Source organism: Podarcis bocagei, assembly GCF_964188305.1.
Source record: "Podarcis bocagei genome assembly, chromosome: 4".
NCBI classification, from domain to species: Eukaryota; Metazoa; Chordata; class Lepidosauria; order Squamata; family Lacertidae; genus Podarcis; species Podarcis bocagei.
Genome location: NC_138128.1, coordinates 84,497,424 through 84,522,970, shown reverse-complemented (window position 1 = coordinate 84,522,970; position 25,547 = coordinate 84,497,424). Strand labels below are relative to the sequence as shown.

The 25,547-nt window shown below is 44.0% G+C and overlaps 1 long non-coding RNA gene across 1 annotated transcript; it reads right to left on the bottom strand.

The window, feature by feature from the left end:
- Window positions 1-556: 556 nt before the first annotated feature.
- On the bottom strand, window positions 557-24,484 carry LOC308585611. Its single transcript, XR_014007535.1, has 3 exons — window positions 24,373-24,484; window positions 3,006-3,078; window positions 557-2,510 (listed from the first exon to the last, which is right to left on the bottom strand). It is a non-coding gene; the product is annotated as an uncharacterized lncRNA (long non-coding RNA).
- Window positions 24,485-25,547: the final 1,063 nt, after the last annotated feature.

The following is a 25,547-nucleotide window of genomic DNA, read 5'->3' as shown; positions in this document are numbered from 1 at the left end:
TTCGCCTTTCTGGAGCCAGTGTGGTGTAGTGGTTAAGAGCGGTAGTCACGTAATCTGGGGAACCGGGTTCGCGTCTCCGCTCCTCCACATGCAGCTGCTGGGTGACCTTGGGCCAGTCGCACTTCTGTGAAGTCTCTCAGCCCCACTCACCTCACAGAGTGTTTGTTGTGGGGGAGGAAGGGAAAGGAGAATGTTAGCCGCTTTGAGACTCCTGAAGGGGAGTGAAAGGCGGGATATCAAATCCAAACTCTTCTTTCTGGAGTTTGCACACTCACTGAGTCCCCATCCCTAATGTGCTGATTGTCTGCTCTTCTTGCCTTTTCCAGTGCCCAGTGCTTGACCCCTCTTGCTGTTGGCTATTCTGCAGATTAGTTGCGCTGCAGAAGGCGTGCTGGGGAGACCACACATTTCAAGAAACGCAAAAGTAACCTTTGGTAGGTTTTAATAACAAAACAAAAACTCCTTTTACACTAAATTACAATATATCAATAAGCATGACCCATCCATCAGGGTATTGAGAGAGCTACATGTTTAATTAGCATAACAGCTTAATTAACATAACTTAACAGCTCCTGCTAAACTGCTTCACAGCTGTAAAACTAGGTCATGTTATTTGCTCTGGCCCTTAAAGACATACACATCTTGTGAAACAATAATGAGCCTTATATTTAAAGAAACCATTCAACACTTGCTTCTGGTTTGCCTTCCTTCTCTTCTTTTATAAAACAAAAAATGGGCCAGGTTTTGTGTGTCAAAAAGGTTGGTTTTGCTGGACAGGTTGGATCAACAAGTGTTTTTTTTTTTGTGTTTTTATTTTCCTGCCTGCAAATTGTTAATGAATGGCAGCCTCTGATTGGCCATGGTTCCAGGAGGGAGAGTTTAAAAGGAGAGGCTTTGGAGAGACAGTTAGTTTGATGAGAGGGTTGGTTGAAGTGGGTTGGAATTGCGGTTGGAGAGGGTGGGAGATAGGTAGGGAGACAGGCTAGGAGACAGGCTGAGGTATAGAGAGTGAATGGGAGAAAGAGTTGGTTCTGGAAAAAACAACTTCCACTCTGAGCGTTTTGTGAAGGACAGAGTGTGGTGTCCTGTAGGAGGAATAGACCGGAATTTTACTGGGAGGCAGAGGTTGAGGCAGGAGAAGTAGGAGCTGGAAAGGAACAGCCTACTTGGGACTCAAACCTAGTCTGGAGGGGAGAGATTCTTCTAAGGAAAAGAAGAAACTCCCAGACCCAGTGAAGGAAGGGGGTGTGGAGAGCCCTGTGATCTACATCTGAAGGCAGCCTTGTTTAGGGAAGCTTTTAATGTTTGATGTATTACAGTATTTTAATATTTTTTTGGAAGCCACCCAGAGTGGCTGGGGAAGCCCAGCCAGATGGGCAGAGTATAAATAAATTATTATTATTATTATTAGAATGGACCTCCGAATGAGTTAAATTTGTAACCAGAGGTACCACTGTATTACTTAAAGTACCTCAGGAGCAGGATTGTTAAAGGGGTTGGGTAACTGAAAGAAAGTATCACCAGAAAAAAGAACCAAACCAATAATGCAAAAACTGAGGACAAATTTAAAGTGAAATCGCACTGTATTTCTGAACTAACCTAAATTGAATCCATTTGTGTTATATACTATCTTGCCTTAAAGAAATCTTTATTGTTTATTTAAAGAAAACCTGTCTGAGACTCCAACTTACTAGTTACCCCTTCACAAAGCTCCTTCGCAGCATACTCTGGGGCTAGAAATTTTAAGGGGAAAGGGAAAGAAACCTTCAGCTAAAAGGTTGTTTAGTGAGGTGGGGGCAATTTATCTAAGTGAGAGCGGGCCCAACGGCATGAGAGGAAAAAGTGCCGTCGCGTCCGTCACATTTTGTCCTCAGCATTTCTAGCACATGAAAGGAGTCAAAAGTGCTGGCTTCCTGCATGTCACATTTTCCAGAGAAGCCAGAAAAAGGGCTGCAGTGATGGAGAGGAGTGGGAGGGACCTGGTGCCAGAATATCACAAGTGCCAGGCTCTGCTGATCTGGCAGCTGCCTCCCTCTGAAAAGCAGGGGTAAGCACATTGTCTCGGCCAAAGAATGCTAGAAACAGCCATTTATCCCCTCATGGAGCTACAATTCCTGGAACCCCTATGGGTCCCAGGATTGTTTTAAAGGACCATTAAATGTATGGCATGCATGCAGTCCAGAAGTGTAGGTGGATGGGGCTTGCATGCTTGGGCCATCTGGATTTGTTTCTCATAATGTTACACGATGCTTCGCACATTTTAAGTATATTGCTATTACTGCAATTTAAAGCACAGGGGAAGTTTCAATTTAAATAAATTACTCCCAACTGTTTCCCCATGCGTATATTTTCAGAATGTACGTACATGAATGTAAATTACATATTCCCTGGGAGGACATGCATAGTAATTAGTTGCTACTTGACTTTCTATGAGAAGGCTTGCTGTTGCTGAGCCCAACCAACCTCAACTTCATTCTATGCTGTAGTGGTAGCAGAGGGAAACATGCAGCCTTTTGTAAAAAAATAAATAAGGCTCTGTGCTTTAGCCTGATGTGACTTGGTTGATTACTTACTTAATATTAATGATTACTAAATCTATTTCACCTGCCTACAGGAATTAATGACCTACAATGAAATTTTGGAATAAACATATTAAGTGGTTATTTACTCGTGTTGGAGGAGGGTAGTACCTCTGGTGGAGGACACATCATGCTCCTTCTGGGATAGATTGCCCACCTTTGGTCCCCACCCTGCACTCAGCTCTCACCTGTGGCTCCTAGAAGCCATCAGCATGCGACAGCAGCAACATCCTGGGAATGGCTTTGACTGGCAAGCTAAACCAGGGGAGGGTAGCTGATGGGTCTCAAGCCTTTGGTGAGTTAGGGACTTCCCTTGCAGGTGGAGATAGTCTCCAGCTGTTTGAGCAGACGAGACCAATAGTGGGTCTTGAAGTTTTGCAAGAGCTGCCTGTTGCAAAGTTGCATCTGTGTGGGCATTTTCGTTACCTGAGCAGCATGTTGCAGAGAGGAGCAATCTGCTGGAGCTGTCTGAATTTGTTCCCAGAAGATCTGCATTTAACTAAGAGGAAATGAAAGGATGAAGAAATCAGATAATAGGATTATCAGTGCATCAGAATATGAAGGTGTAATTTTGAGAGGGATTACAACTGGGCACGAGCATGGACCTTGTGCCTTCAAAGTTGCTACATGCAGTGGTCTGATTCTTAGAGAATTTTTTTTTTAACATTCATCAGAGCGAAAAGATTAAAATGTCTTCAGCTGTTGATGCAATGGGACATGCTGTTGATGCAATGCAACACCTACAAATGAGAAACATTTCCTCCTTGACTGTTTGTTGTTGTTTTTAAGTATACTTATACATAAGTGCGGGACACGGGTGGCGCTGTGGGTTAAACCACAGAGCCTAGGACTTGCCAATCAGAAGGTCAGTGGTTCAAATCCCCACAACAGGGTGAGCTCCTGTTGTTCAGTCCCTGCTCCTTCCAACCCCAGAGTCGGCCACGACTGGACCTAATGGTCAGGGGTCCCTTTACCTTTATACATAAGTGCAATTGAAGACGCAGTCCTGCAAAAGACTAGTTCTCTAGTTGGAGTAAGAGGGGAATGATATATGAGGAAGAGCAGCTGAAGCATCCCTGAATGAGAGAATGAGCTGTTTAAATCCAGGTTGAGCTAGGCTGTTCTTTCCTTGCTGGTATGCATCCATCCTTCCTTTAAAAAAAATATAAATTCATTATCTGCATTCTGCTGTCAATGTGCATGCCTCTTTACTAATAAAACAGCCAGATCTAAGTCCTGCTGAGCTTCCAGTGTACTATTCAGCCCAGGGAAGGAAGGGTTGGGATGAGAACTGGGGGGAACGTGTATCCTTTCTGGAGGGAGAACATGGAACACATCTCCTGGGCTGCCAATTTCTCCCCAAAGCCTTCTACATGATGATGAATGAGCTGAAGGGACTCACCTGTAGGAATGTTCCCTCTCACTTTGCCCGCTAGGCAGGAGATGTTATCATTTCTCAATACAGTATAAGACAGGGCATTTGCAACTGTTCCCATCCATTTGCTCCTCTACCTTGTCTTTCACCTGCCTCACTTGAGGAATGCTATGGACTGGGAGCTGCGAGGAGCGTCCAAACATTGAGGGGGCCCAACACCTCACTAACAAATATTGTGGGGGGCTCAAAGGGGTCCAGCCCCTAGGAGTCAGCGCTCCTGAGGGAAGACAAGCCATGTGGGGAACTACTTATCCCCCGCCCTCTTCTCTCAAATATCATGCCGATAATTATGTTCAGAATTTGGGCTTCTGGGCTACACAGACACAAAACTGCTTGTTTCTAGAGACCTGTTGCTCTTGGAAGGATGGGGCCTGGTGCTCCCAGGCTGCAGCTCTGTGGATGACCTTAACCCAGCCAAAGCTGCAGGGGACTAAAGCACATTATGAAAGCCTTGCCCTGGTTTGCTTCTCCTTGGGGGGCAGGATGAGGAGGGGGAGCAAGGAGTAAAAAAGGAAATAAACGAGTGGTGGTTTCTCCAGTCAAGTACTGGTATTTTGATACTATACTATACTGAAATATTTACCTAAATGTTTCTTTGGTTGTCCTTGAATTTTCCTGCTGCTCTTGCCACCCCCTCCTGCAACAGCAGTGTGGCGTGCCACACCTTTTGAGAACCACTGTATTAAGCCTGAAATGGAGGACACTGCGACAAGCTCGGTGCCTCAGTTACCACTCGCGCCGACTTGCCTGCTCTCTCTTACATATATTTCCCCGAACAACCCTTAAAACAAATGCTAACTATCCCGGAGTATCCTGTGGGGGACCTTGGTGTGGGGGATAACCAATAAGCTTGGAGTCTCAAGCAGATGTTTTTAAAACAACAATAAAGATTTATTTTAAAACAAGGTATTATAATACAAGTGGAGAAACTTAGGTTACTTCAGAATTAATAAGCTAGTTTTCTGAATTTGTTTCACAGAGGTTTCGGCTTTTTAGTTTGGTTCCTTTCTGAGGCGGCACTTTCCATCTGGTAAAAAGGTAAAGGTAAAGGGACCCCTGACCATTAGGTCCAGTCGTGGCCGACTCTGGGGTTGCGGCGCTCATCTCGCTTTATTGGCCAAGGGAGCCAGCGTACAGCTTCCGGGTCATGTGGCCAGCATGACTAAGCCGCTTCTAGCAAACCAGAGTAGCGCACGGAAATGCCGTTTACCTTCCCGCCAGAGTGGTACCTATTTATCTACTTGCACTTTGACGTGCTTTCGAACTGCTAGGTTGGCAGGAGCTGGGATCAAGCAACGGGAGCTCACCCCGTCACAGGGATTCGAACCGCCGACCTTCTGATCGGCAAGTCCTAGGCTTTGTGGTTTAACCCACAGCGCCACCCACGTCCCTTTCCTTCTGGTACCCACCCCTTTAACAAATCCAGCTCCTGAGGTAACTTTCAGTAATAGTCTTAAGGGCTCACAACCCCACTTCCTTAACTGGGTTTTGGGAGTCTAGAGACCTAAGTAGACTGATCCTTTTTCAGCTACTTCTCCCGTCTCTCCCTCAGTCTTCCAGCAAGATACAGTCCTATTACTCCTGCAAGACTCAGTCTTTCTCTGTACACTCGGAGTGGATGTTTTCTCCTGAACCAACTGTCCCTCCTCAGTACTCTGTATATTTCAACCTGTCTCCTAACCTAACTCCCAACCTTTCCAACCTCAATTCCATCCCCCTCCACAACCACAATTCCAAACCAACCTTACTATCTATCTCCCTCCTGGAACCTCAGCCAATCAGAGGCTGCTGTTCTTTAACCATTTGCTGGCAGGAGATAAAAGTAAAAAGAAATACTTGTGGAACCAACTTTTCTGTCACAGACACCATGTTTGTGTAGGGGCTTTTCACTCTCCTCCCTTCAGTGGCAAATCAGCCCACAGGCTATTCAGGAAAGTCAGAGAATCTTCTGGACTTGCATTCCATGATGTGTGAGGAGCTGCTGCCAAATGTGGGTAATCCTTCCCACTTCCCTTCCTCCCCACTCCCGCTTTTAGCATTATTCTGGACTTGTTTGGATCCCCATCTGCTTGGCATTGACCCAGAGGCAAGATTAAGGGTGGTGTCGCGGTATGGAAATGGATACACAAAGAGTCTCCTATGAATTTTAGGATAGGAAGAAATAATTTTAAAACATCCCGAGTCAGTGTGGTGTAGAGGTTAAGAGCGGTAGACTCGTAATCTAGGGAACTGGGTTCGAGTCTCCGCTCCTCCACATGCAGCTTGGGCCAGTCACACTTCTCTGAAGTCTCTCAGCCCCACTCACCTCACAGAGTGATTGTTGTGGGGAAGGAAGGGAAAGGAGAATGTTAGCTGCTTTGAGACACCTTCAGGTTAGTGATAAAGTGGGATATCAAATGCAAACTCTTCTTTCTGCTCAAATCAAGTCTATTGGATGTCAAAAAGCTGACAGAAAGAGGAAACAATGGAATTGTATGTTGAGTTTCCGATAAAGAAATTATGTCCTTGGCTACGACTTCCACATTCTTGAATATGTTCCCCACACATGATTTGGAATCCACATGTTGCCACATCCACAAGTGCGACTAGGGGTGCAGGTGAGAAGAGAAGTGGGCATTCAAAATGACCGCTGCCTTATCCACAAAATTGGCAAGGCCTCCCTCATTATGATGGCACAGCAATAATTCATTACTCTAATTCACCATATTTTTTTGCTGCACAGCTATGTACTAAGTTTGGATTGATAAGAACAGTTAAGATGCTACATGCAGCAAATAAATATATGGGGTGGGAAACTGCCTTTAAATAACATCACAGCAATGGTCTCAATCAAAATTTGGCTATCACAAGTGTATCCCTCTGTAGGAGCTCGGAAGGGAAAGGGTTTTTATCTCTATAGAAGCTTCTCTGAGAAGTGAGAGAGGATTGTGGGGTTTTTTGCTAAAGAGATTACATTTATTGCAGGAATTGGATGCTTTAGTTGAGACTCCTGAATTGCAGGGGATTGGCCTAGATGACACTCAGGGTCCCTTCCAACTCTGCAATTCTATGATTCTTTTTACTCCATAGATATAATCTAATCAAAATGTACATTATAAAAACAATTATTTACTTATATAACATGGTGTTAGGGATAATCAGCTATAGGTTGGCATGGTTCAAAGTGAGCCCCAGAAAAAGCTTTCAAGACCGGGTATTGAATGTACACTATTATTTTATCCATTAATGCATAGCCTTTCACATAATTCTCTTGTCCCAATAGCTTCATATGGATTTTAAACAACACTGGAGACATATCGCGCCCTGCAGCACCCCACAGCTGAAGAGACAGAGGGTTGAGAAACACTCATCCAATTCTGTCTTCTGGAATTGCCCATTATCTCAAGACAGTTGCAGATTTATGCTCCAGGGACCCATCTTCTGTAGACAGACCAGGAGGATGCCATGGCTGATGGTATCAAAAGCCAATGTGAGAGACTGCTGAAGCAGCGGTGTTGCACCTCATCACTCTCCCCACAAAGCTCATCTAACAGGACGGCCAAGGCAATTTTAGTCCAAATTTAGTAGCCCCCTCTGGGCCTCACTGATGTGGTCCAATGAGTTTTCACAGCATCAGACTGGGCTAACTCAGCAATACATTGCAGCCAGCACACAACTGTGTAGATGCACTGTGGAAATGCTAATTGACAGGCAGCAATTTGCCGTGTCATGAGGCTCTGCTATCAAGACACTGCTCATAACAGCAATATGAGACTTGGAATCAATGGCAACTTCTGCAAGACAGATTGCTCTTCTTACAAACTGATACAGTTTCCTTAACTTTTTATGTTGGAAGAGATTGTCTTAATATCTGCAGCTCCAGAATCTGGGTTTCCAGAACATTTATTTATCTGCCAAATAATATTTATTAGTTTTCCAATTTTTTAACAAACCAATGCCAGGTTACATCTATCTATCTATCTATCTATCTATCTATCTATCTATCTATCTATCTATCTATCTATCTATTTATTTATGTCTGTCTGTCTGTCTGTCTGTCTGTCTGTCTGTCTGTCCCTCATCCCCATTTATCTTCACAACAATTTTCTGAGGTAGGTTAGGCTGAGCTATAAGTGGCTTAAGTCTACCCAGTGATCTTCGTGGCTCAGTTAGCGCTTGAACCCATGTCTCCATGCATTCTAACCACTACACACTGTTCTGTCATGGGTAATAACTACAAAAAGAGTTTTTCTGTGCATGTGCAGATTGTTCTTTTACCCTTGAGCAGTCGCAACCTATCCATATTTATTTAAGAGTGAAGAAGTCAGGTGTCATGGTCCCCAAGCAAACATGACCTCTCTTTTCTAAAAACGAAGCATTGTTGCAGGCAGCACCATGGGCGTAGCCTGGATTTTTCTTTGTGGGGGGGGGGGCAGGACTTTTGTTAGGAGGTGCAGAACCGGCATGATTGGTTAGAACAGAGACTTTATTTGCGTAGCCGACAGGCCATAGCATCAAAGGACAAACACAGATAAATATAACCTCGGAGGGATGGTCAGGACAGGGAGAAAGATAATAATAACCAGATGCAGATAAATTAATAATCTCAGTACTTTAAACTTGGCAGAGGTAATAAAATAATAATAATAAAACATAATGATAATAATAATAATAATAAGATCCTAGGCGAGGAATCCGGGTGGCAACACTGATGTCATTCAGATAGCAGCTCTCAGTCTCATTGCTCTCTCGATAAATTTGGCAACCTTCTCTGTTGTCAAGCTGTTCTGGTCGGCTAGGAGTGAGAACAATTTGGCTTCACAAGAGCGGCCCGGGATGGCAGATAGGAGCGGCGTGATGGTCTCGTCCCTGAGATCTTTATATAGGGAGCAAGACAAGAGAACGTGTGACACAGTCTCCACGTATCCAGCTCCACAGGGGCAGAGCCGGTTCTCGAATGGAATTTTTTGATATCTACCTTCAAGAACAGCTGAGGGTAACATATTTTGTCTGGCCAGTGTAAAGGCCCACCTGAGTTTTGGTATGGTTAAGGTAATAATAATAATAATAATAATAATAATTTATTATTTCTACCCCGCCCATCTGGCTGGGTTTCCCCAGCCACTCTGGGCGGCTTCCAAAAGAATATTAAAATACTATGATACATCAAACATTAAAAGCTTCCCTAAACAGGGCTGCCTTCAGATGTCTTCTAAAAGTTTGGTAGTTGTTGTTCTCTCTGACATCTGGTGGGAGGGCATTCCACAGGGAGGGCGCCACTACCGAGAAGGCCCTCTGCCTGGTTCCCTGTAACTTGGCTTCTCGCAGGGAGGGAACCGCCAGAAGGCCCTCGGTGCTGGACCTCAGTGTCCGGGTAGAACGATGGAGGTGGAGACGCTCCTTCAGGTATACTGGACCGAGGCCGTTTAGGGCTTTAAAGGTCAGCACCAACACTTTGAATTGTGCTCGGAAACGTACTGGGAGCCAATGTAAGTCTTTCAAGACCGGTGTTATAAGGTAGACAAATAAGGTGCCCGAGAATCAAAGTGGGAGGGGGGGGCAGATAAGTGTACCAAGCACTAAATTTCTTAATATAGGCCAGATTATTCTGCAGCTCAATATCCTTCATGTGCTGGTCAATAATGGTTTTTGCCTTAGGGAGACCCATTTTCAGGAGATGCTGTGCTTGGAGGCCACATGTAAGTAGTTTTTGATGCACTACTTTGGACCACCTACTTCTATGAGCATCTTGTGCTACTAGAGGTAGTAGTCCGGATGGGTTTAAATTTAAGCGAAGCCAATAGTTGAATGTTCTTAACCAGGTTCGAGTTTCGACGGAGAGGAGGGCAGTCTCCAGCCGTAGGGCCGCATTTGGTGCGCATGGTGGAACGGCTAGAATCTGTCTTAAGAATTTAGACTGGACCGTTTCAAGTGTGCGGCAATGATTTCCCGTCCAGATTTGGGCCCCGTAGAGTAATTGTGCCAAGGGTTTTGCTTGAAAGACCTCCAGAGCTGCTGGAATATGTCTGCCCCCTTCATAAAGTAAAAGTGAGACAGTATTTTGGCGCTTTGAGATGCTTTTTTCCTAGCATATTTATGATGGGCCTCCTAGGCCCCTGTTGACTGGAAAACTACTCCGAGGTATTTGAAAATTTAGACCTGATTGTCCATCTCCCATCTGTGATGTCTGTGTCTCCTAGCGAAGACCATGACTTTGGTTTTTTGGTGATTAACCACCAGTTGATCTCTCCTGCAGTAGGCTGAAAATTCTCTTAGTAGCCTTTTGAGGCCTACTGTAGTTCGTGATAAGAGAACCGCGTTGTCCGCATAGAGGAGTGATTATTCGGCCCTACCATACACCAGCGGGGGCTGCAATTGGTCTTCCGAATCTACACATTTAAAGGCGCCTCCCGCCGACCTCTTGTCCACTAGGCACTTGGGGGATATAGGCCGTGTGTGTGAGCCTTCCGTAGTCTCAACATGGGCCTCCTTTTTGGTCAATCTGCTTCTCAAGGTGTCCAGTCTGACCAAGATTTCCTTTTGGGCTGGCATCTGCAGTGACCAGAACCGATTTATTAGGGCAAGTTCTTCTATGTAGAAAGAGTCCTCTCTGTCGTTCAAATGAAGTTGAGTCTCAATAGGGGCTATGTTTTCCTGCTGGTGCACTAGGCTCTGGTTTTGCTGGTTTTGTTGCATGTGTACTCTATCATTTTGTTCCTCTGTTCCTGGTCTCCCTTCCCCCTTGGCCGCCAGTAGGGAGGTTAGCGGGGCTCTATTTTCAAATAATCTTAATAAATCTATTCCTTTATTTAAAAATAGATTTCTTGTTCTAAAGATGAAGTTGACCAGATTATGATCTGTGAAAGTGACTGAATGTCCATCTTGATATAGGTAGACTATCATGGAACTTTGAAGTGTCAGGCATAGCCCTAATGGCTTTAGCCCAAACGTAGCAGAGTTTTCCTGTACAGCGAAGAAGCTAGTTGAGGTGGAAATGACTAGTCAGCTAGACTCAGAATAACTATTTACAGGATTTATTAAAAGGGGGGGGGGAAACCAGCAGAGCAAATAAAACCTTTCTCTCTCTCTCTCTTAGTCTTAACCATACACAGCACTCCTACTCCTTCAACACACCTAACACACCAAACTGTGCTAGCATTCCTAGATAACAGAGTTGAGTGCTGGTCGTTAACCAATCAGTGTAAATAGTTTCTAGGTCAAGCAGACCTTGGCTTTCTGCCAAGAGTAAATTGACACTGCCTTGAGTTAATTGTGTGAAGCCAGAATCTGTAAGTTTTCATGAGAATCAATTAACAGAAACTGAACACCCCCTCACAGATTCTGCTGGACAATTAACATCAAATAACACCTATGTAGGAGATTATTTTTCCAGCAAACCTAAACCCTTGCACATTTGCTTGTTCTTTATCTTTGCCAATGGTTTAGTTAATACATCTGCTACATTTTCTTCACTTGATACATAAGTACATGTGATTATATTGTACACAGCAACGTACATTTTGGTATTTTACAGAGATATGTTTGGAATGTGATTTGAAACCCTCCGTTTTACTTAAGGTTATACAAGCTTGATTATCAATGTAAACTCGTGCTGGTTCTCCACAATTTACATTTAAATCTGCTAACAAATGCTTGAAATAAATCACCTCGTTGCACAATTCACTCAATGCGGCGTACTCAGATTCCGTTGATGACACACTTACAACGTCTTGCTTGCGTGACCGCCAGCTGATTAAAGCTCCACCGACCATTATGACTAGTCCTGTGACAGATTTTTCTATCTGGCAAATTTCCCCAGTCACTATCACAGTAGCAACTCAACATTTCGTTCTCGGAAGAATTTAATTGTAACATATAGCCAATTGTCTGTTTGAGGTATCTCAGAACTTGTTTTACCCCTTTCGAGGCATTTAGTGTGGGTTTTGAGACTAATCTACTTAATATGCCTACTGCGTAGCTAATATCAGGTCTGGACCACTGTGCTAGATACAATAAACTTCCAATTACAGAATGATATACATCAGGATGTTCAAATTCAGGACTCTCATCTATATGAAGTGTTTTTATGAAACCTGGATCCATAGGCACCACTGCCCCTTTGCAATCCTGCATCCTGTATGTAGTCAGTAGTTGTTTAACTTTGTTCTGCTGACTAATTAGGCAGCTGCCATCTTGGGCCCAGCACACTTCCAACCCTAGATATGTCCTAACCGGGCCTAAGTCTTTCATTCTGAACTTACTGGACAATTGCTTGGCAAACCTTTTAGTTTGTTTATCTGTTTTGCAAGCATACAATACATCATCTACATAAATCAGACAAAACTCTTGATCACTGCCTGTACCACGTACATAAACACAATTGTCAGCTGTACTCTGCTTGAAGCCAAATGACACTAAGGCCTCATGGAAACATTTGTTCCAAGATCTTGCAGCCTGTTTGAGACCATATAGAGCTTTGTTTAATTTTAACACTCTATTGGAACCTGTCTCATAACCAGGCGGTTCAGCTAGATACAGGTCTTCTGATATTGATGCATGTAAATATGCAGTCTGGATATCAAAGTGGTTCAACAGGAGTTTTCTCTTTGCTCCAAGCGTTAAAATCAGCCTTACACTGTCCCCCTTAGCAGTAGGGGGGAAAATCTCGTCATAATCTTTTCCAGGCCTCTGAGAATATTCTTGAGCCACTAAACGAGCTTTGTATTTGTACTTTCCTGTCACCAGAGGTTTAAGTTTGTACACCCACCTGCAGCCTCCAATCTTTGCCCCCTCAGGCGCTGCTACTGGTGTAAAGACCTTATGCTCATTCAGAGAGGACATCTCTTCCTCCATTGCCTGTTTCCAGAGCTCTGCCTCCTCTTTTGGTAACTTTAACACCTCCTGAAAACTCTTGGGCTCTGCAATTACACTAAACACATTTGCAGTATCTGGAGAAAAACACACCGGAGGCACTCCTTTGTTTTGTCGTTTAGATCTTCTGGGAGAAAATTTTTCTTCTGACCCACTTTCCTCCTCAGAACTACGACCTCTCTTTTGTTGCTTAGCAACTGGTCTCTGGCTAACTCCACTTTCTTGAGAGCTCTTATCAGAACTTTCCTCCCCCTCAGACTCTGATTCTCTGTGTCTACCTTCAGAGTCATGAAGCTCCTGGGAAGGTTCAAACCAAACCTCAGTATTGGCATGTAGTCTCTCCCAGCCACTATGTTCACAAAAACTGGCATTCCTGGAGATCACAATGCCATTTGTCCCTTCAGCAAAGCGGAAACCTTTTCCCAGCTCCTGGTAACCCACAAACACTAACTGTTTGGTCTTAGGATCTCCCTTTTTCCTCATTTGTTTTGGAATTAATACCCAGGCTTTTGATCCAAACACATGCAAATGGTCAATTTTGGGTTTTTTTCTGAAACAATTTAAAGTACGGAGTTGTACCTATTGTTTGATGAAATAGCCTTTTTTGGAGATAACACGCGGTGAGCATGCTCTCCCCCCAATAAGACATCGGCAAATCAGCATCATCAAGCATGGCAAACATCATATTTTGTAAAGATCTGTGTTTTCGTTCTGCAACGCCATTCTCCTCTGGGGGAAAAACGTTCGTTTTCCTATGCCCAATGCCACGCTTTTGTAACCAATCTCTAAAAGCATTTGACATAAATTCGCCACCTCTGTCCGTCTGAATCCTTCTGAGTTTAATGGACAGAAATCTTTCCACAGATGCCACCCAGCCTTTAAACTTAGTGAACACGTCACCCTTATTATTCATGGGAAAAACCCAAGAGTAACGCGTGGCGTCATCCACAATTGTTAATGAAAAGCGCGATCCACCCCTGCTTACAGCAAATGGACCAATTACGTCCATGTGAACCAGCTGTAGCGGTGACTCACTAACTCTGTCACTTCTGGGGTAAGAGACTCTGTGGGTTTTAACCTTTTTACAAACATTACAATCAAGGTACTTGTTACAACTCTTTAAATTACCCCCATCAGCCAATTCAGACATTTTTAGTACACTTTTCCAGCCAGCATGCCCCATTTTCCTATGCAATAAATGCACACAGTTTCCTATGCAATAAATGCACACAGCTATACATGACTATAGCTTTGTTATTCACTGCAGGCTGAGATTTACTGACTACTGCTGCAACTTGAGATCCTGCTTTAAGCCAAAACAAGCCTCCCTCTGACTTAGCAGTGCCTAAAATCTCACCAGCCTTCTTAATAATGCAACTGTCTCCTTCAAAATTCACTTTAAACCCAGCTTTCAGCAAACAATCTATGGACATCAGATTGCTCCTTAATGAAGGCACACAAAGTACATTTTGCAGGCATTCACGAAGACAAGGAACAAAAACTGCACCCCCTGAAATTGCTTCGGAAGTACTTCTGTCTGCTAGAGCCACCTGGCTGCGCTGTGCTGAGTTCTTGGAAACAAACAATTCATCTGAATTTACGATGTGCTGAGACGCTCCCGAATCGACCACCCAGACAGCTTGTTTCTCATCAGCAATCTTGACCTCGGCGGTCAACAGCTGAGCCGACTGTTTACGTTTGAAGAATTTCCTTTTACGCTGCTGCTGCTGATCTCGTCTCTGCTCCTGCACCGGCCACTGAGACTTGACCAACTCTGGACATTGTAGTTTTAGGTGCGCTGAAGACCCACATCGGAAACAACGCCTAACAGCAAACGCTGACTCCTCACCGGTAACCTGCTTTTGCTTCACCTCTGGCACAGCATGAGAACTCCTTCCAAACCGCCCGCCTGTAGAAGCCTCTGCAGCAAATGACCTTTCTTGCCTCTTCTGCCATTCTTCAATCAAACGCCCAGTAACGTAACTGACTGATAAATCACGCTCCTGTATGCCCTCTAGAGACAAAACTAAATTATCCCAGCTTTCCGGGAGACAACTCAAAATAATAGCCACCTTCTCCTGCTGGTCTAACACACAGCCTCTTTCCTGTAGCGCAGCAAACTTTAACTGTAAACTGTGTAGGTGTTCCTGCATTGTAACCCCAGGCTGTAACATTGCCTTATACAATGCCTTGCGAATGAACAGCTTGGAAACCGCTGTCTCACGCACATGGAGTGCTTGCCACACACCTCTAGCTGTCTTGATTCCCCTCACATACGGCAACTGGGAATCTTCCAGCCCCAAGACAATGGTGGCCCTTGCTCTTTGGTCTTTATTGAGGTCTTCATCATCAGGCTTCGCAGGAAACTTACTCACCACTTGCCAGAGACGATCCCTCTGCAGCACTGCCTGCATGCGTTCCGACCACAGCAAGTAATTGGAGTCATTCAGACGCTCAAAAGCCATCTGAACTGGTTGTGAGGCCATCTTGAGAGCGATGTCTCTGGAACCCGGAACCAGCTACTCACAACCACCGAGAGAGAAAACAGGAACCACAGCACTCTGCACACACACACTGCAGCTGTTGTCCTTGTGTCCGCTGCGTCACCAACTCACAACAGTCAGGAACCAGCCAGTGTCCATCTGCTGCCCCAACAGGAACAACAACTTCTGGAACTAACGCCGTTGATGCTGACACCACCACAACTCAGGCTGGCAGCACAGTACCCATAACCTCATGGAACCTTAAAGTGTCAGGCATAGCCCTAATGGCTTTAGCCCAAACGTAGCAGAGTTTTCCTGCACAGCGAAGAAGCTAGTTGAGGTGGAAATGACTAGTCAGCTAGACTTAGAATAACTATTTACAGGATTTATTAAAAGGGGGGGAAAAACCAGCAGAGCAAATAAAACCTTTCTTTCTCTCTCTCTTAACCATACACAGCACTCCTACTCCTTCAATACACCTAACACACCAAACTGTGCTAGCATTCCTAGATAACAGAGTTGAGTGCTGGTCAAATAGTTTCTAGGTCAAGCAGACCTTGGCTTTCTGCCAAGAGTAAATTGACACTGCCTTGAGTTAATTGTGTGAAGCCAGAATATGTAAGCTTTCATGAGAATCAATTAACAGAAACTGAACAGTCTATACTGTCTGTCGGTTGCTTTAACTGCCCCAGGTAGAATGTTGTTTATAATAGTCAGCAAGTGCCTCACGCGGTCAGTCCCTGTGCGAGGACCCAGTGGTTTTGGATAGTTTGTGAATACCATCTTTTCCAGGCTTAGGACCAGGATCCATTCTTTCTTTCTACAGGGGGCTTGGAGTTCCCACGGGTTCCCGTCTATATTGGAGATCCCCGACTTACTTCTGTTTGCAGTTGCTACAGGGGTCCAAGGTGGATTCAAGACAGGAGCATCCAGCTGTAGTTTGGTTGCTTTTGTCAGGCTGGGCGAACACAGGGGGAGAACAGCCGTGGGGGGGCTTATTTCTTTGAATGTACTTGGGGAATTATTTTCACATATGGGGAGGGGTTTGATCTTTGGCGAGTCTCCCTTGTCGATCTCTTTGGTGCCTTGAGCTTTGATTTTTTTTGTGGATATAGGAGGTGATGATAATAAGTTGAAGAGTTTCTGCCACTGTTTTTAACTGATGTGTTGGGTTTTTCTAGATGGCTTAAAATTTTTAATGTTTTTAGTTTTCCTCATCTTGGGTTCTGGTTTTCTTTTGCGTGAGTTCTTTTTGGGTGGTATGTGGATTCTAGCATCTGAGTCCAGGGAATGATCTGTGGCTCTTTTTGCTTGTTTGAAATTCTCCACAAGTGTCAGGAGTAGGCCATTTGTTACTGCTAGGAAGTTTTTTATATTGTAGAGGTCTGTGCGTATCTGATCTATTTGATCGTGTAACTGGTCACCCCTCTCTTCTATACTGTTGGCATTCGCTGTGGGCTGAGGGTCTTGCTGGTTTTCCCTGAGGTTCTGAATTGATTTTTGGTACTCGAGGTCATTGGGGTTGGGGGAATTGGTCAACAAGGCGTTCTCAGCTAGGTCCAGTTCCTGTGCCCAGCTCATGGAATAATTTGGTCTTTCATGCTCAGTTTGTAAGTCTTTGCGTTGTATTGACCAATCCAGCACAGTAGGGGCAATTTCTTTTGGAGTGCTCTCCTGCTGTAGATTCTTATTCCCTTCTTTATGGGGGAAGTAATTGGTGATTTTACTTTGCTTCCTTTGGGGCTCCCACTCCCCCTGAGGTGATATTGGTGCAAATCCCAGGTCCATATAGTTCTTTCTTGTAAGGACCATGTTGAGCGTGGAAAAAGGTAATTGGGAGCAGTTTGCTGGAGTCTCTTAGTCCTCGGTTTTTTGGCTTCACTTGTCTCGCTCACAAGACGGATTATGTTTATCTTCCAGTTTCCCACCTTCGAAAGGTGGGGAGGGTTGTTTTACAAGCAAGGTTTCATGCTTGTCCCTTATCTCGGTGGGCCTCTAGGGTTTCTGCTCCCTTTTCCGTCTTTAGTTCTCAGCTTTGGGGCTTTTAACGCTTCTGTCTTGTGGTGCCTTTCCCCTTATATTTGCAAGCAAAAATACTAAGGCTGTCTCCAGTACCCTCGTCACCCTCAAAGAAGTTATAAATGACTAATAAATCAGGATGGTTTACTGCAGCAAGGTAATAGGGCTTGTGCCAGGGGATAAAATGAAGCAGAACTTGCCTTCAGTTTCAGCCACTCCTTGTTTCTCGGCTTTCTCCGTCGGTAAAGTCTAACAAGGCTACAGATTCCCAGAGCCCAGCAAAATGGTTCTTTTCCTTTCCTAAAAATGACCTGCCTTGTCCCCGCTAACAAGTGGAATGGGCCGAGGTACCAGAGGTTACAGATAAAAATGAAGTGGGGTTCCCTCCAGCCTTTTGTCCCTCTCTTCAGCGAGGCATTTAGAGAACCAGCAGTTTATCAACGTCGCCAGTAAAACAATAAAACGTTAGCTAAGAAAAACAGGGGCAGTGGTGAGGTGATAAGGCAGCCAATAAATCATTAAAACTGTAAAATTAGAGTCCAGGAAGGCTAAAAAAACTACTTAAAAACTTAATTGAAGGCAGGCGAACCTGACTATGCTGCTATCTCTGTTGCCATCCCATGATTGGTTAGTTACTTAAGTATTTCTATTGTTTTGCTTGATGGGGGGGGGCAGCTGCCCCCCTTGCTTACACCCATGAGCAGCACACTTATCTTTGGGCCTGGGAATGAGGCCCTTTACTGGTAACCCATCATCTAGGAAACACAACAAAATCCTGCAGGGAATAAGGATAATCTGTTGGGCACTGAATAACCTCTGTAGAAACAAATCCAGATAGCTCAAGCAAACAAGAGAAAGCAGATAAATAGCATCTTAAATTCACAAATAAGCACTAGGGGGCATTATATCCCAGTGTTTCGCATCTAGATCAGGTCCAAAAAGAACAGTCATTTCAGAAATTATCAAAATTAGGCATACGTATAGCCCAATATCAGATGTATAAAGTATTATCCTGAGTTGCAGGGGATTGTAAGTGAGATCAAAGGGAAAGGAAATGCCCCCAAACCTTCTTAATAATGGACTGTTAACCTAATTATCAGATTAGATTAGATTAGATAAATTTATTGTCATTGTCCGTATATACACAGTATACACAACAACGAAAATCAAACACCCACCCAAAGACCGGGTTCACATATACATTTGCACGTATCTCCGACACTCTCATCCTATTCAAACATAATCTATAAAAACATAAAATCCAGAATAAACATGACCTATTAAGGCATAACATAACCTAAAACCTAAAACATAACCTAAAACCTATCTCATTCCTTCCTACTCTCTGCTTGCTAAACCTTGCAACTGGCCCTGAGATCATTATTTAGTGCAGTCAGAGCTCTTGGATAGAAACTATTCAGAAGGCGTGTGGTTCGTGTTTTCATTGTCCTATATCTTCTGCCCGAAGGCAATAGTTCAAAGAAGTTGTGAGCAGGGTGGGTGGGATCTCTCAGGATATTATGTGACTTCTTCAAAATGCGAGACGTGAAGATCTCATCCAGGGTTGGTAGTCGGAGCCCAATAACATTCTGGGCAATTTTAATTGTTCTCTGTAAAGCTTTTTTATCCGTTTCAGAGCTGCTCCCATACCACAATAATATACTATAGGTTAAGACACTCTCAATGGTACTATGATAATAGGACAGAAGTAGGTGCTGGGATAGATTCAGTCCCCTGAGCATTCTCAGGAAATACAACCTCCCCTGCACCTTCCTCACAACCATATTAATATTTGCAGTCCATGAGAGGTCCTCCGAGATATAAATGCCCAGGTATTTAAAACTACCAACCCTCTCCACTTCCTCGCCATTTATGTGCAATGGTAAAAATACACTTTTCTTTCTCCTAAAGTCAATTATGAGTTCTTTGGTTTTTTTGGTGTTAAGCATGAGATTGTTTTCTTTACACCATTGAATTAACCCCTGTACTTCTTTCCTATAAGCAGTCTCATCGTTCTCACTGATGAGCCCCACCACTGTTGTATCATCTGCAAATTTGATGATTGTGTTGGACTTATACAGTGGGGTGCAATCAAATGTGTACAGGGAATAGAGAAAGGGACTTAGCACACATCCCTGGGGGACTCCTGTGCTTAATACTAGAGTAGAAGAATAGTAAGGTCCCATTCTCACTGTCTGCGGCCTATCAGTCAGGAAATTCCTTACCCACAGACAGATCTTCTGATGTATACCCAAATTGGTCATTTTAAGAAATAACCTGTCTGGCAGAATTGTATTGAAGGCAGAACTGTAGTCCACAAACAACAGCCTTGCGTAGGTTCCCTGTCGTTCTAGATGACTCAATACAGTATGGACAGCGATGGAAATAGCATCATCAGTAGATCTGTTTCTTCTGTATGCAAACTGGAACGGGTCTAAAGTGGATGGAAGACCAGCCTTAATATGATCTAGCACCAATCTCTCAAAACATTTCATAACGACAGATGTTAGGGCTATTGGTCTATAGTCATTGAGAGATACCACCACTGACTGCTTGGGGACTGGCACTATAATCGATGTCTTCAGGCAGGTAGGGACATGACCCTGCAACAGGGATAGGTTAAAAATGTCCGTAAATACGCCAGCTAATTCTGAAGCGCAGTCCCTAATAACTCGTCCCATGATTCCATCTGGTCCAGCTGCCTTCCTAATGTTAACGCTCCGGAAGGCACGTTGTACGTCACAGGTCTGTAATAAAAATGGTTGTCTATCAGTAGTAGTTTCTGATGATGTGCTGGTGGCCAATGCTGTAGTGACGGTAGTTCCAGTTCCCTCCTCAAAGCGGCTAAAAAATTGATTCAGTTGATCAGCCAGGTGCGCACTGCTGCTAGCCAATTCGTTTTTAATATTTTGCCCTGTAATTTGTCGCAAGCCTTGCCATACTCGACGAGGGTCGGAGCTCTCAAAATGTTTTTCGATCCTCCGGCAGTACATAGCTTTGGCGTTCTTAATGCCCCTTTTCAATTTGGCTCTGGCTTCTCTATACTGTTGCCCATCACCAGAGTGAAAAGCAGCATTCCTTGCCTTTAACAGAAGATACACATCCCTGTTTAGCCAGGGCTTGTTGTTAGGGAACACCCGTATTTGTTTGGTGGTAGTGACAACATCAATGCAGCTTTTAACGTAGAACAGTACTGTTGAAGCATATGTGTCCACATTATTCTCCACAAAAAGCGACCACTCGGTGCTCCGAAAGCAATCTTGGAGTTGCTCAGATGCACCTACTGGCCACACATCACCATCTGAACTTATCTTCCTGGCCTCTTCTATTTACAGTTCCTCCCACATACTGTATTTGCTGGCCCTCTGGATCATTTATAGCCTCAGCCCCTTTCAGGATCAACTGATATAAATTATCGGGGCTGGGGGAAGCCAGTTTGAATAACTGATATTCCCATTGATATAGCTCCATATATATTGCAACAGTGTTGATTTACAAGAAAAGATAGTATTGTTTATACTGTTATTTCCTTCTTACAACCAAGCTTCACATACCTTTTGCGGAAGAAAAACCGCAAATGCTAGGTGGTTGAATTGTGGAGGCATTGTTTTTGCAAGTGACACTGTCCTAAATAGTTGGTCTGCCATTTAAATCCTGCAATGAAAAGTGCACCTAGGATTGATTTCAACCTCATTTTTGTGGAGGGAAGATTAAGATACCCCCGGCCAGTATGATCAATAATCAAATATTATTAGAGGTGTAGTCCACCTAATACATTTTCCTGCATTGGAGAGGGTTGGACTAGATGACCCTCAGGGTCCCTGCCAACTTCACCATTTGATGGTTCTGCTTCAGCACTGTGGAGCAGGTCTCTGGGGTTTCAGGTGGGAGTCTCATCAAGCCCTACTACCTGGGAGACACCAGGAGCTGGACCGGGAACCTTCTGCATGCAAACAACATGTTCCGGCACTAAGTTACAGTGTTTCCCATCACTGCAATAAGGTTTTCCCAGTGGCCAGCAATCTGCAGTGGATCTGTTGGCTCTTGCATCAGCTCATTTCCAGCTTCCATCTCTTTGCTTATGCTTGTATCCATGCTTGGAACTCGTGAATGGGCAGAAAACTTTTCTGTCCCACCAAGCATATGCAGGCAATTTAAAGCACATCGCCCACAATGGTCTGCTGGTGTTTGTCTCTAATTACTTTTGCTTTTAATTTTTGATTTTATATATATATATATATATATATATATATATATATATATATATATATATATGCAGGTTTTGGTGTTTTCGGGTATCTTCCCGTGTAAGAGTTGGGGTGTCTAGGCGACGTTTCGACGAGGTCTCACTCGTCATCTTCAGGCTGGTGCTTTCGGCTTCTTGTTACTAGAACAGAGCAGGATCTCAGTGTTTGAGTTCCTATAAATACTGTTGAGGGGGTGTGGTGTATAGCCTCCAACGTTCTGGGCAGAGAGGAAGTTCCCAGGTTATTGTGCCTTTTCTTCTTTTGTTCATTAATTACTTGAGGGATATCTTGAGTGATTTCTTGAGTGATATTCTGAGTACCACTTAGGAGGGTCATTAGGTGTGGATTAGTTGCTAAAGCTTTCGTGTCTTGACCTCTTGAGCTTGTGAAGAGTTTTTCTGAGTTTTTCTGAGAAGAGTTTTTCTGAGAAGATGGCTGTACTGCACTTAGTTGTGCTCTGGCTTGGCTTCGTGTATAGGGGCGAGCTGTGGTTTTGTGTCCTGTGCCAGCCAGATCTGTGTAGGGATTGCAGGGGGGTGCAGCATCCGGAGGTGCCACTATGGTTTGGCTACTGGATGGTGTCTGTAATTTATCTGTGGAGAGGGTCTGGGTTTGGGTCTGGTGTGGTTGATTGGAGATGGCGTTCTGTGTGCCTCTGGTTCTGGTGTCGGTTTTTGTGGGGAGGGCTAATTTCCAGATGTCTGGCAGGCGGGACGTGTCGTCACGCTTGTTCATGTTGTGAGGGTGTTTCTCTATCTCGATGGCTTCCATGATTATTCTCTTGTGGTGATGTTCCATGTTAACGAGCAATTTGGAATCTGCAAAATTAATTTCGTGTCCTGTTTCTTTCATGTGTTGGTAAAGAGAGGAAGTTTTTTCTTCTTTTTTGACGGCATTCTTGTGTTCTGCGATACGTGCATTTATTCGTCTGTTTGTTTGTCCAATGTACGTGGCTGGGCAGACTTTGCAGGGTATTTCATAGACCCCTTGGTTTTCTAACTGGATTTTATCTTTTGGGTTTCTGAGGATATTGGCTATTTTTTGGTTGGTGCAAAAGGCTGTTTTGATATTGTGTTTATGGAGGATTTTGCTAATTTTATCTGTGGTGCCCTTGATATAAGGAAGGAGGGCCATGCCATTGTTTTCTTCTGTGTCTTGGTTTTTGGGGGGTGTTTCTTTTTGGATTAGCTTCGTAACCCTGTTTTGCTGGTATCCGTTGGCGATTAACACATTTGAGAGATTCTGTAACTCAGTTGTCAAGTGGTCTTCGTCAGCCAGGCGTTTGGTTCTGGAGATGAGAGTCTTGGCTACAGAGTTTATTTGTGCAGGGTGGTGGTGTGATTGTGCATGTAAGTAGCGGTTGGTGTGTGTTTTTTTCCGGTAGATAGTGTGTCCTAGGGAGCCATCAGGTTTTTTGTAGATTAGGACGTCAAGGAAGGGAAGTTGGTTGTTGGCTTCTATTTCCATAGTGAATTGTATTTTGGGGTGTAGGCTGTTGAGATGTGTGAGGAAGCTATCTAGTTTTTCCTTCCCGTGTGGCCAAATTACAAAGGTGTCGTCAACATATCTGAGCCAAAGTTTGGGTTTGTGTTCTGACTTGTCTAAAGCATTGGTTTCAAAGTGTTCCATGTACAGATTTGCGATGACCGGTGAGAGGGGTGATCCCATAGGTGCTCCTTCTATCTGTTTGTATCTTTGTCCATTGTGGATGAAGTACGTGTTGGTTAGGCAGTGGTTGGTCAGGTCCAGGATGTATTCGGGGGGATTGTATTTGTTTTGAATGGCTGTCAAGGCTTCATTAATGGGCACTTGTGTGAAGAGAGATACAACATCGAAGCTCACAAGTAGGTCATCGGGATGTAGGTTTTGCTTCTTTATTGTTTCTATGAACTGGAAGGAGTTTGTAACGTGTGAAGCGATAGATTCTGCATAGGGCTGAAGTTGCTTAGCGAGAAATTTAGCGAGATTTTGTAGAGGTGAGCCTATGGAGCTGACTATTGGTCTGAGTGGTGTTCCTTCTTTGTGTATCTTGGGGAGACCGTAGAGTTTGGGGCATCTGGATGATTTTTCTCTGGGGATAATTCTTAGCTGGATTTCTTCACTGATAGGAGAGGCTTTTATTTTGGATTTGGTGGTTTTTTCCAGATAGGTGGTGGGATCTGTTTTTATAGGTTGGTAGGTAGGGTCTTGGAGTAGATTTGATAGTTTTGCTTGGTAGTCCGATGTGTTCATCACAACAGTGGCATTACCTTTGTCTGCTGGGAGAATGATTATGTTGTTGTCTTTCTTCAGGTTGGTGAGTGCTTTCTGTTCTTCTTTGTGTAAATTGCTTCTGGGTGGTTTGCTGGAGCAGAGGATGTTGGTGACTTCGAGTCTGATTTTATTGGCTTCATCTGGGTTGATTTTGGTTAGGCTAGCTTCGACTCCGCATATGATGTTTTCCGTGGGGATGCGTCTCGGGGCGACTGCAAAGTTGAAGCCTTTGGAGAGTACTTTGGTTTCAGTTGAGGTGAGGATCCTGTCTGATATGTTATGTACTGTTTGTTTCATGGGTTGTTGTGGAGGGTGGCTGGGCTTCTGGCGTTTCTCTAGTTTGTGGAGTTTGTTGGTGTGTGTGTCTGTCTTATGTGAGGACTCTGTTTCAGCTCTCCAAACGGCTAGTTGTTTGCATATATATATATATATATATATATATATATATATGCGCAAATGTAAACCACTGTGATATATTATATCTATCTAATATTGCTTGCTGGTACCTCTTCATGCCTTTAGTTCCCTGTCTTGCTGCCATGAAGATGCAGTGATGGGAAACAGTTCACTGGTGACATTTCTGCTAATTGAACAATTGTAAATACAACTGAGCCACAAGAGAAGTAAAAGGAAGCTATTCTGGGAAGTGCAGACCTTCCCACATTTTGTGGGATAAACGTCTGTTTCCGTGGTCTGCTGATGTGAACAGGACCCTTGCAATGTTGCAAGCAGCTTCTTGTTCTCTTGATCTCTGTCCATCCAGGCTTGTAAAGCTGACAAGTGTATCCAGCGGCCTGCTCCCTTTGGTCAAGCAGTAGTACATAAATCCCTGGAGAAACCTCCGCGACGAAAAAGTTGGTTTTGCTGGACAGGTTGGATCAACAAGTGTTTCTTTCTTTTTTTTTCTGCCTGCAGATTGTTAATGAATGGCAGCCTCTGATTGGCCATGGTTCCAGGAGGGAGAGTTCAAAAGGAGAGGTTCTGGAGAGACAGTTAGTTTGAGAGGGTTGGAATTGTGGTTGGAGAGGGTGGGAGATAGGTAGGGAGACAGGTTAGGAGACAGGCTGAGGTATAAAGAATAAATGGGAGAAAGAGTTGGTTCTGGAAAAAACAACTTCCCCTCTGAGTGTATTGTGAAGGACAGAGTGTGGTGTCCTATAGGAGGAATAGACTGGGAGGCAGAGGTTGAGCCAGGAGAAGTAGGAGCTGGAAAGGAACAGCCTACTTGGGACTCAAATCTAGTCTGGAGGGGAGAGATAGATAGATCAATGGGGGGGGGGAATTCTGTGCAGTGTTTGATCTGGCAAGTAGTTTGAGGAGAAAGGATACACACCTGGTGCTTCAGAGATATGCCTGCCCTCACTGTAGTCTTATTCTTATCCTGAATGCAATTGTGGGACAGCCAAGCAGAGCAGTTTCCCAAGTTATCATTCTCTTAGGATTGCTTCACACACTATTTAGATAGACATCTGAATGCTCAACAAATCCATGTAAATTTCAATTCAGATAGAGCTCTTCATGACATCATAGATGTTAACATGGTGATCAGAGTTCTCTGTCAATAGTGTAATCACACTGATGAAGCAATACAGAAGAGTTTAAGTATTAACTGGTCAGGGTGGCAGAATCATTTGGTCTGGATAAATAGAAACTGGTCTAGAGAGCAACATTTTGGAACAAA